Consider the following 12683-nt stretch of genomic DNA (forward strand, 5'->3'; position numbering starts at 1 on the left):
GTTTGAATTCATGCACTGCTGGACATCGGAGTGCATCTGGGAAAATTAACAAACAGTGATATTCAGAGCTAATCTTGGAGGAACCTGTTTGGGAGAGGTCACAGCACAGAAGCAGATAAGTGAATATTTAAGCATGTCCTTACAGTAAGTCTGCAGTAGTGAGTAGAGTGAGTTCTTTCTTGATTATATGTTTTATTGATATATGCCTTTTGTTTAAACTTAAAATATAAGCCATAACTATTAATTTAACCTGGAGCAGTGTTTTTGTAGAGGAATAAGATGGTGCTATTTTCTGGGTCTGTAGATTGTGAAGGAGCAAAAATGGCCCTTAGTAGAGCGATATGCTCTTCTTATCGGATGCGGGAATTTATGGAGAGTTTATGGTTATTGAGGATTATATCTGTAATAAATGCCGTTGGTTGCAAATCCTATACGATTGAATGGATTGGTTGGAGAGACAATTAGAGGCAATGAGAAATTTACAAGAACAAGGGGATGTGATGGATGGCAGTTATAGGAAGGGGAAAAAGATAGATGGGTTAACATCAAGAAAGGTAAGAGAGGTAAGCAGTTAATGCAGATGTCTTCTGTGGCCATCCCCATTTCAAACAAGTATGCTGTTTTGAAAAATCTAGGAGGTGATGGATTCTCAGGGGAACGTTTCTGGTATTGAGATTGGCTCTAATTCAATGAGGATACGTCAGGTTCTAAGAGTTCAAGTGTGTGAGGGCACTCTCAAGTCCAAGGTCCAGACAAATGTTTCTGTGGCCAGCAGTGAAAAATCAGAATTTGTGTTGCTTCCCTGGTGCCAGGATTAAGGATGTCTCAGAGAGGGTGCAGAATGTTCTCAATGGGGAGAGGGACCAGTAGGATGTCATTGTACACATTGGAACCAATGACATAGGAAGGGAAAAAGTTGAGATTCTGAAGGGAGATTACAGAGAGTTAGGCAGGAACTTAAAAAGGAGATCCTCGAGAGTAGCAATATTTGGATTACTCCCAGTGCTATAAGCTAGTGAGGGCCGGAATAGGAGGATAGAGCAGATGAATGTGTGGCTGAGGAGCTGGTATATGGGAGAAGGATTCATATCTTTGGATCATTGGAATCTCTCTTGGGGTAAAAGTGACCTGTACGAGAAGGACGGAGTGCATGTGTATTGGAAGGTGACTAATCTACTGGCAGGGAGATATGCTAGAGCTGCTGAGGAGGATTGAAACTAGTAATTTGGGGTGGGGGGTGGGACCCAGGGAGATAGTGAGGAAAGAGATCAATCTGAGACTGGTACAGTTGAGAACAGAAGTGAATCAAACAGTCAGGGCATGCAAGGACAAAGCAGGGAACAAGGTAGGACTGATAAATTAAACTGCATTCATTTCAATGCAAGGTGCTTAACAGGGAAGGCAGATGAACTCAGGGCACGGTTATGAACATGGGACTGGGATATCACAGCAATTACTGAAATGTGGCTCAGGGATGGACAGGACTGGCAGCTTAATGTTCCAGGATACAAATGCTCCAGGAAGAATAGAAAGGGAGGCAAGAGAGGAAGGGGAATAGCGTTTTTGATAAGGGATAGCATTACAGCTATACTCAGGGAAGATATTCCCAGAAATATATCCAGGGACGTTATTTGTGTGGAACTGAGAAATAAGAAAAGGATGATCACCTTATTGGGATTGTATTATAGACCTCCTAATAGTCAGAGGGAAATTGAGAAATAAATTTATTAGGAGATCTCAGTTATCTGTAAGAATAATATGGTAGGGAATTTTAACTTTCCAAACATAAACTGGGACTGCCATAATGTTAAGGGTTTAGATGGAGAGGAATTTGTTAAGTGTGTACAAGAAAAGTTTCTGATTTAGTATGTGGATGTACCTACTAGAGAAGGTGCAAAACTTGACTGACTCTTGGGAAATAAGGCAGAGCAGGTGACTGAGGTGTCATTAGGGGAGCATTTTGGGGCCAGCGACCATATTTCTATTAAATTTAAAATAACGATGGAAAATGAAAGACCAGATCTAAAAGGTGAAGTTCTAAATTGGAGAAAGATCAATATTTGACGATATTAGACAAGAACTTTCAAAAGCTGACTGGGGGCAAATGTTCGCAGGTAAAGGGACGGCTGGAAAATGAGAAGTCTTCAGAAATGAGATAATGAGAGTCCAGAGAAAGTATATTCCTGTTAGGGTGAAAGGGAAGGCTGGTAGGTATGACAAAAGAAATTACTAAAGAAATTGAGGATTTGGTTAAGAAAAAGAAGGAAGCATATGTCAGGTACAGACAGGATAGATCGAGTGAATCCTTAGAAGAGTATAAAGGCAGTAGGAATATACTTAGGAGGGAATTCAGGAGGGCAAAACGGGAACATGAGATATCTTTGGCAAATAGAGTTAAGGATAATCCAAAAGGTTTTTACAAATACATTAAGGACAAAAGAGTAACTAGGGAGAGAATAGGGCCCCTCAAAGATCAGCAAGGCGGGCCTTTGTGTGGAGCCGCAGGAGATGGGGGAGATACTAAACAAGTATTTTGCATCAGTATTTACTGTGGAAAAGGACATGGAAGATATAGGATGTAGGGAAATAGATGGAGAAAGTGAGGACTGCAGATGCTGGAGATCAGAGCTGAAAATGTGTTGCTGGAAAAGCGCAGCAGGATAGGCAGCATCCAAGGAGCAGGAGAATCGATATTTCGGGCATGAGCCCTTCTTCAGCAGGCTAAAATAAAAGGTAGGGAGGAGGGACTTGGGGGAGGGGCGTTGGAAATGCGATAGGTGGAAGGAGGTTAAGGTAAGGGTGATAGGCCGGAGTGGGGGTGGGGCGGAGAGGTCAGGAAGAAGATTGCAGGTTAGGAAGGTGGTGCTGAGTTTGAGGGTTGGGACTGAGACAAGGTGGGGGGAGGGGAAATGAGGAAACTGGAGAAATCTGAGTTCATCCCTTGTGGTTGGAGGGTTCCTAGGCGGAAGATGAGGCACTCTTCCTCCAGCCGTCGTGTTGTTATGGTTTGGCGATGGAGGAGTCCAAGGACCTGCATGTCCTTGGTGGAGTGGGAGGGGGGTTGAAGTGTTGAGCCACGGGGTGGTTGGGTTGGTTGGTCCGGGTGTGCCAGAGGTGTTCTCTGAAACGTTCTGCAAGTAGGCGGCCTGTCTCCCCAATATAGAGGAGGCCACATCGGATGCAGTAAATGATGTGTGTGGAGGTGCAGGTGAATTTGTGGCGGATATGGAAGGATCCATTGGGGGCTTGAGGGAAGTAAGGGGGGTGGTGTGGGCGCAAGTTTTGCCTTTCTTGCGGTTGCAGGGGAAGGTGCCAGGAGTGGAGGTTGGGTTGGTGGGGGGTGTGGACCTGACGAGGGAGTCACGGAGGGAGTGGTCTTTTCGGAACGCCGATAGGGGAGGGGAGTGAAATATATCTCTGGTGGTGGGGTCCGTTTGGAGGTGGCGGAAATGACGACGGATGATACGATGTATATGGAGGTTGGTGGGGTGGTAGGTGAGGACCAGTGGGGTTCTGTCCTGGTGGCGATTGGAGGGGCAGGGCTAAAGGGCGGAGGAGCGGGAAGTGGAGGAGATGCAGTGGAGAGCATCGTCGATCACGTCTGGGGGGAAATTGCGGTCTTTGAAGAAGGAGGCCATCTGGGTTGTATGGTATTGGTACTGGTCCTCCTGGGAGCAGATGCGGCGGAGACAAAGGAATACCATACAACCCAGATGGCCTCCTTCTTCAAAGACCGCAATTTCCCCCCAGACGTGATCGACGACGCTCTCCACCACATCTCTTCCACTTCCCGCTCTTCTGCCCTTGAGCACCTTTTATCTTAGCTTCATGGGCACACTTTCCTCATTCCTGAAGAAGGGCTCATGCCCAAAACGTCAATTCTCCTGCTCCTTGGATGCTGCCTGACCTGCTGCGCTTTTCCAGCAACACATTTTCAGCTCTGATCTCCAGCATCTGCAGTCCTCACTTTCTCCCAGCAACACATTTTCAGCTCTATAGATAGCAACATCTTGAAAAATGTCCATATTACAGAGTAGGAAGTGCTGGATGTCTTGAAACGCATAAAGGTGGATAAATCCCCAGGACCTGACCACGTGTACCCTAGAACTCTGTAGGAAGCTAGGGAACCCATTGCTGGGCCTCTTACTGAAATCTAATCACAGGTGAGGTGCGTGAAGATTGGAGGTGATAACATGGCTAACGTAGTGCCATTTTAAGAAAGGTGGTAAGGACAAGCCAGGGAATTATAGACCAGTGAGCCTGACGCCGGTAGTGGGCAAGTTGTTGGAGGGAATCCTGAGGGACAGGATGTACATGTATTTGGAAAGGCAAGGACTGGTTAGGGATAGTTAACATGGCTTTGTGCGTGGGAAATCATGTCTCACAAACTTGATTGAGTTTTTTGAAGAAGTAACAAAGAGGATTGCTGAGAGCAGAGCATTAGATGTGATCTATATGGACTTCTGTTCGACAAGGATCCCCATGGGAGACTGGTTAGCAAGGTTAGATCTCACGGATTAAAGGGAGAACTAGCCATTTGTGTACAGAACTGGCTCAAAGGTAGGAGACAGAGGGTGGTGGTGGAGGGTTGTTTTTCAGACTGGAGCCCTGTGACCAGTGGAGTGCCACAAGGATCGGTGCTGGGTCCATTTCTTCGTGTCTTTTATATAAATGATTTGGATGTGAGTATAAGAGGTTTAGTTAGTAAGTTTGCAGAAGACACCAAAATTGGAGGTGTACTGGACAGCGAAGGCTAGCTCAGATTACATCGGGATCTTGATCAGATGGGCCAATGGGCTGAGAAGTGGCAGATGGAGTTTAATTCAGATAAATGCGATATGCTGCATTTTGGGAAAGCAAATCTTAGCAGCACCTAAACACTTAAAGGTAAGGTCCTAAGGAGTGTTGCTGAACAGAGATCTTGGAATGCAGGTTCATAGCTCCTTGAAAGTGGAACCGCAGTTGGATAGGATAGTGAAGAAGGCGTTTGGTTTGCCTTCCTTTATCAGTCAGAGTATTGAGTACAGGAGTTGGGAGGTCATGTTGCAGCTATACAGGACATTGGTTAGGCCACTGTTGGAATATTGTGTGCAATTCTCGTCTCCTTCCTATCAGAAAGATGTTGTGAAACTTGAAAGGGTTCAGAAAAGATTTACAAGGATGTTGCCAGGATTGGAGGATTTGAGCTATAGGGAGAGGCTGAACAGGCTGGGGCTGTTTTCCCTGGAGCGTCAGAGGCCAAGGGGTGACCTTCTAAAGGTTTACACAGTCATGAGGGGCATGGATAGGATAAATAGACAAGGTCTTTTCCCTGAGGTCGGGGAGTCCGGAACTCAAGGGCATAGGTTTAGGGTGAGAGGGGAAAGATCTAAAAGAGACCTAAGGTGCAACGTTTTCACGCAGAGGGTAGTTCGTGTATGGAATGAGCTGTTGGAGGAAGTGGTGGAGGCTAGTACAATTGCAACATTTAAAAGGCATCTGGATGGGTATATGAATAGGAAGGGTTTGGAGGGATATAGGCCGAGTGCTGGCAGGTGGGACTAGATTGGGTTGAGTTATCTGGTCTGCATGGACGGGTTGGACTGAAGGGTTTGTTTCTGTGCTGTACATTTCTATGCCTCTATGACTGTACCTGTTTGTTTGCCTGTAAGGGTGATAGATAGCAAAAGGAACATGATGAATTAAACTAGAAAATGTAGAAAGAATGACATTGTCTGTAGAGTTACCAAAGTAGGAGCAACCAAGTGGGCTTGAACAAATGAGTATATTCAGCTATTTTGGTTATCAATGTGGTAACAAGTCATTTACCAACATTTAAAACATAACTTGTACCCTAAACCTAGATTCTAGTTCGTCCAGATAGTTAGAGTGTGAATTGAATTGAACTAGTTTTATTGTCACATGTACTCAAATGAGTTCAGTGAAAAGTATATAAGTCGCTACTTACAGTGCCATCTTAGGTACAAAGGTGCTTAGTTACAGCTACATTGACTGTGCCTGGAGGACCATCAACTCGAAGAAAGATGCTGTTTGGTCTGCATGAAACTTGTTGGTCTTCCAAAACAAGGAGTTGACTCAACCAAGTGTGGCAAACTGGCTCATTCCAAGGTCCAGGACTATCTGCTAAGGGAAAGCTTGGGACAGCTGCCGCCAAGGTGCATTGAGGAAAGACCATTGTCTGAAGTAATTGTGCTGAAGTTAAGTAGAGGTCTGTTTAGTTATTGGACCTTCCTGATGCCTCAAATGCATAAGTATAGTCTTGTATGTATAAGAGATGCTTTTGGTTCATTAAGATAGAGTCAAACTCTGATGTTTGTTTATTTCCTTGGTATTCTACTGTACAGAACTGAATTGCATTTGTGACTATCCATATATATTAGTAAGTATATTTTTGAAATAAAAGAACATCTTTGAAAATAGAGAAGTAAAACGTCCAACATAGCCGAAATAAAACTTCAGAACAACAATCTTCCAACCCAAACCACGCTTGCACCTAGCCTTCATTCTGCACCAGGCTTCACTTCAAGGTTCATGAGGCTGGGAGATTTCTCTAAAATCATCTTGAAACAAGGAGTCCATGCTGAGGCCATGCAAAGCCGAGAGACTGCGACGTACTGCCAGATTGGGAGGGTGTTACACCCCCTTAATGATGCCAATACTGTGGAATTAATCAATGTACTTGCTGTGGTGACTTTTAGGATCTGCCTCTGATCAGCAACCTTTCAATGACAAGGCCACCACATGAAAGCAAGAGAGAGAGAAAGAGACTGTCCTAATTGCGCAATTTTGAAATTGGACTTCAGAAAGTAATCCAAAGAGTGTTCTTATATCACCAGATATTCATCGATCAGTATATTTTTTCCATGTTCACTAACTTGACATTATTCCAGCCGGTTATGTTATTGTTGGGACAATGGTTTTACACACAGGTAGCACTATTTTCTACTTGGGATAAGGCTGCATTTACTGATGAAAGGTTAAGGGATAGCAAATAAAAGCACAAAGAATTATGGAAGGGTAAGTAATGAAAGATTATTTCCTTTAATTAATGTATAAGGGGTTTTGTGTCCACAGTACTATTGGAAGCATCAAGCAAGAGGTAGAAGTTTTCCATACTAAAGATTATTAAAATACAAAATATGTTACTGCAAGGATCTTGAAACCAATTCATTCACAACATTTCAGAGGCAAGAGATGAATGCTTAAAACGGTAGTAAGGGATTCATTTGAAATCTGGGACAGTAAGGAATACAGTCTCTTTGTGTTGAAATTGTGATTCTAAAAAAAAAGAACATTTGAGCCTATATTTGGAATTGTGTCATCTGCACACTGCCAAATCCCATGATGTCACAATGTTATTTAGCACTATGTGATTTCAAGATGTTTAAGAAAGTTATACACCAGAACATCAGTTTAATTGACTTGAGAGTTTCTGAAAGCATTATTTGCCAGTTGTTTCTTTTCATCATTTCCACTGTTTTTTACAAAGTCCATAGAAAATGTATCGAAAAAGATAATAAGTGAATATTTTTCAGAGTTATGATTGTAGGTGGGGAGGAGGGGTGGAAAATCCAGAAATCTCAGCAGGAATCTGAACTTGACAGCAGGAACTTATTATCTTTATTTAATGCACATTTACCAACTACCAGCACTCAAATCAAGAAGGTAGGTGGGGTAATGTTTGATGATTTTTAATTTTCAAAAGTTCCCCTCGACTCAACGTTGTATCCAAGTTGTCATTAATTCAAGGCACCCTGATGAGAGGGCTTAGGTTGGAGAGTTATATGTCTCAAATTAGTCCTTCAAATTACAGAATTCCTCCCAAAATATTTTTTTTTGTTTCCTTAATTTATTCATTTCTTTGGAACAACATGTCCAAGTGTAAGGTGCAGTTAAATCATATGAAAAAACAAAAGAGCTCTTGTGCTGCAGTAATAGTAGCCCTGCCTTTGAACCAGGAAGCCTGGATTCAAGTCCCACCTGCTCCAGAGGTATCTAATAGCATTAAAGAAAATGTTGATTAGAAAAAATAAAAGGCAGACAATCCCCAGGTTGCGATACTCCCCATTGTTGAGTACATTTGCAAGTTGATTTGACTGCAAGTCAGAACACAATACAGGACAATGTGAAATAGCTGTTTGTAAGTATGAGGAAATGTTTGCGTGTCAGTTATTTAAAATTATTATTAGAACACTCTGTTTGATAAAAAGGGGCTGGGACTGGAGGGAAAGGTAGGTGGGATGCCAATAGGTGGATGCAGATAGGAGGTAATTGTGATAGGTTAGTGGGGAGGGTAGAGCGGATAGATGGGAAGAAGATGGCCAGATAAGACAGTTAAAGAGGGTGGTGCTGAATTAGAAGGTTGGATCTGAATGAAGTGGTGGGGGCTGGGAAGATTTGGAAACAGGTGAAATTAGTGTTGATGCCGTGTGGTTGTAGGGTCCTGAAGCAGAATATGACGTGTTGTTCCTCCATTTGGCGGGTGGCTCTGATTTAGCGATGGAGGAGGCCCAGAATTTGCATGTCCATGGGGGAGTGGGTGGGGGAATTGACGTGGTTGACCACAGGGTGGTGGAGTTGGTTGATGTGTGCGGACTAGAGATGTTCCCTGAACTGCTCTGCAAGTTGATGTTTGGCCTCCCTGATGTAGAGGAGATCACATTGAGAGCAACAGATGCAGTAAATGAGATGGGGGAATGTCATAGAGTCATAGAGATGTACATTTCCGCCACCTCCAAATGGACCCCACCACCAAGGATATATTTCCCTCCCCTATCAGCGTTCCGGAAAGACCACTCCCTCAGCGACTCCCTCGTCAGATCCACACCCCCACCAACCCAACCTCCACTCTCGGCACCTTCCCCTGCAACCGCAAGAAATGCAAAACTTGCGCCCACACCTCCCCCCCCCACTTCCCTCCAAGGCCCCAAGGGATCCTTCCATATCAGTCAGAAATTCACCTGAACCTCCACACACATCATTTACTGCATCCACTGCACCCGATGTGGCGTCCTATACATTGGGGAGACAGGCCGCCTACTTGCAGAACGTTTCGGAGAACACCTCTGGGACACCCACACCAACCAACCCAACCGCCCTGTGGCTGAACACTTGAACTCCCTCTCCCACTCCGCCAAGGACATGCAGGTCCTTGGCCTCCTCCATCGCCAGACCATGGCAACACGACGCCTGGAGGAAGAGTGCCTCATCTTCTGCCTAGGAACCCTCCAACCACAAGGGATGAATGCAGATTTCTCCAGCTTTCACATTTCCCCTCCCCCCACCTTTTCTCAGTCCTAATCCTGAGACTCAGCACCGCCTTCTTGACCTGCAATCTTCTTCCTGAACTGTCCGCCCCCACCCCTCTCCAGCCAATCACCCTCCTTCCAACTATCGTATTCCCAACGCCCCTCCCCCAAGTCCCTCCTCCCTTCCTTTTATCTTAGCCTGCTTGGCACACCCTCCTCATTCCTGAAGAAGGGATTATGCCCGAAACGTCGATTCTCCTGTTCCTTTGATGCTGCCTGACCTGCGCTTTTCCAGCAACACATTTTTAAGCTCATAGAGGTGTACAGCATGGAAACAGACCCTTCTGTCCAACCCATCCATGCCGACCAGATATTCCAACCCAATCTAGTCTCCCTTGCCAGCACCCGGCACATATCCCTCCAAACCCTTCCTATTCATATACCCATCCAAATGCCTCTTAAATGTTGCAATTGTACCAGCCTCAACCACATCCTCATTCCATACAAGTACCACCCTCTGCGTGAAACAGTTTCCCCTTAGGTCTCTTTCATATCTTTCCCCTCTCACCCTAAACCTATGCCCTCTAGTTCTGGACTCCCCGACCCCAGGGAAAAGACTTTGTCTATTTATCCTATTCATGCCCCTCATAATTTTGTAAACCTCTATAAGATCATCCCTCAGCCTCCAACGCTCCAGGGAAAACAGCCCCAGCCTGTTCAGCCTCTCCCTGTAGCTCAGATCTTCCAACCCTGGCAACATCCTTGTAAATCTTTTCTGAACCCTTTCAAGTTTCACAACATCTTTCTGATAGGAAGGAGACCAGAATTGCACGCAATATTTCAACAGTGGCCTAACCAATGTCCTGTACAGCCGCAACAAGACCTCCCAACTCCTGTACTCAATACTCTGACCAATAAACAAAAGCATACCAAACTCCTTCCTCGCTATCCTATCTATCTGCAACTCCACTTTCAAGGAGCTATGAACCTGCACTCCAAGGTCTCTTTGTTCAGCAACACTCCCTAGGACCTTACCATTAAGTGTATAAGTCCTGCTAAGGTTTGCTTTCCCAAAATGCAGCACATCGCATTGATCTGAATTAAACTCCATCTGCCACTTCTCACCCATAGGCCCATCTGGTTCAGATCCTGTTGTAATCTGAGGTAACCTTCTTCACTGCCCACTGCACCTCCAATTTTGGTGTCATCTGCAAATTTACTAACTGTACCTCTTATGCTCGCATCGAAATCATTTATGTAAATGACAAAAAGTAGAGGACCCAGCATTGATCCTTGTGGCACTCCACTGGTCACAGGCCTCCAGTCTGAAAAACAACCCTCCACCACCACCCTCTGTCTTCTACCTTTGAGCCAGTTCTGTATCCAAATGGCTAGTTCTACCTGTATTCCATGAGATCTAACCTTGCTAATCAGTCTCCCATGGGGAACCTTGTCGAACACCTTACTGAAGTCCATATAGATGACATCTACTGCTCTGCCCTTATCAATCTTCTTTGTTACTTCTTCAAAAAACTCAATCAAGTTTGTGAGACATGATTTCCCACGCACAAAACCATGTTGACTATCCCGAATCAGTCATTGCCTTTCCAAATACATGTAAATCCTGTCCCTCAGGATTCCCTCCAACAACTTGCCCACCACTGAGGTCATTAGAGAAAAGAAGGTTTAGGGGTGACTTGATTGAGGTGTACAAGATGATTAGGGAGTTAGATAGGGTTGACAGTGTGAACCTTTTCCCGCGTATGGAGTCGGGTATTACAAGGGGGAATAGCTTTAAATTAAGGGGGGGGGTAGATATAGGACTGAAGTTAGGGGTAGGTTATTCACTCAGCGAGTCGTAAGTTCATGGAATGCCCTGCCAGTAGCAGTGGTGGACTCTCCCTCTTTATGGGCATTTAAGCGGGCATTGGATAGGTATATGGAGGATAGTGGGTTAGTATAGGTCAGGTGGGCTTGGATCGGCGCAACATCGACGGCCAAAGGGCCTGTACTGCGCTGTATTCTTCTATGTTCTATGTTCTATGTTCTATACTTTCTCTGGATTCTTGTTATCTCATTTCTGAAGGCTTCCCATTTTCCAGCCATCCCTTTACCTGCGAAAACTGCCTCCAATCAGCTTTCAAAAGATCTTGCCTAATACTGTCAAAATTGGCCTTTCTCCAGTTTAGAACTTCAACTTTTAGATCTGGTCTATCCTTTTCCATCACTATTTTAAAACAAATAGAATTATGGTCGCTGGCCCCAAAGTGCTCCCCCACTGACACCTCAGTCACCTGCCCTGCCTTATTTCCCAAGAGTAAGTCAAGTTTTGCACATTCTTTAGGAGGTACATCCACATACTGAATCAGAAAATTGTCTTGCACGCACTTAAGAAATTCCTCTCCATCTAAACCTTTAAAACTATGGTAGTCCCAGTCACTGTTTGGAAAGTTAAAATTCCCTACCATAACTACCCTATTATTCTTAGATAGCTGAGATCTCTTTACAAGTTTGTTTCTCAATTTCCCTCTGACTATTTTGGGGTCTATAATACAATCCCAATAAGGTGATCATCCCTTTCTTATTTCTCAGTTCCACCCAAATAACTTCCCTGGATGTATTTCCGGGAATATCCTCCCTCAGCACAACTGTAATGCTATCCCTTATCAAAAATGCCACTTCCCCTCCTCTCTTGCCTCCCTTTCTATCCTTCCTGTAGCATTTGTATCCTGGAACATTAAGCTGCCAGTCCTGCCCATCCCTGAGCCATGTTTCCATAATTGCTATGATATCCCAGTCCCATGTTCCTAACCATGCTCTGAGTTCATCTGCCTTCCCTGTTAGGCCCCTTGCATTGAAATAAATGCAGTTTAATTCATTAGTCCTACCTTGTCCCTTCCTGCCCTGACTGTTTGACTCACTTCTACTCTGGGCTGTACCCATCTCAGATCGATCTCTTTCCTCACTATCTTCCTGGGTCCCACCCCCCCCCCCCCCCCCCCCACTTTACCAGTTTAAATCCTCCCAAGCAGTTCTAGCAAATTTCCCTGCCAGTATATTAGTCCCCTTCCAATTTAAGTGCAATCCGTCCTTCTTGTACAGGTCACTTCTACACCAAAAGAGATTCCAATGATCCAAAATTGTGAATCCTTCTCCCATACATCAGCTCCTCAGCCATGCATTCATCTGCTCTATCCTCCTATTCCTGCCCTCACTAGCTCGTAGCACTGGGAGTAATCCAGATATTACTACCCTTGAGGACCTCCTTTTTAAATTTCTGCCTAACTCTCTGTAATCTCCCTTCAGAATCTCAACCTTTTCCCTTCCAATTGTCATTGGTTCCAATGTGGACAATGACCTCCTGCTGGCCCCTCTCCCCTGTGAGAACATTCTGCACCCTCTCTGAGACATCCTTGATTCTGGCACCAGGGAAAC

At 44.7% G+C, this 12683-nt stretch overlaps 1 protein-coding gene across 2 annotated transcripts in view; it reads left to right on the forward strand.

The window, feature by feature from the left end:
- cabcoco1 (ciliary associated calcium binding coiled-coil 1) overlaps window positions 1–12683 on the forward strand; it is a 134642-nt gene that overhangs the window by 25377 nt on the left and 96582 nt on the right. The window lies entirely within an intron of this gene.

The sequence above is a fragment of the Chiloscyllium plagiosum genome, unplaced genomic scaffold (assembly GCF_037043375.1).
Source record: "Chiloscyllium plagiosum isolate Xiang-an unplaced genomic scaffold, Cpla_swu_hap1 HiC_scaffold_22, whole genome shotgun sequence".
In the NCBI taxonomy this organism is placed as follows: Eukaryota; Metazoa; Chordata; class Chondrichthyes; order Orectolobiformes; family Hemiscylliidae; genus Chiloscyllium; species Chiloscyllium plagiosum.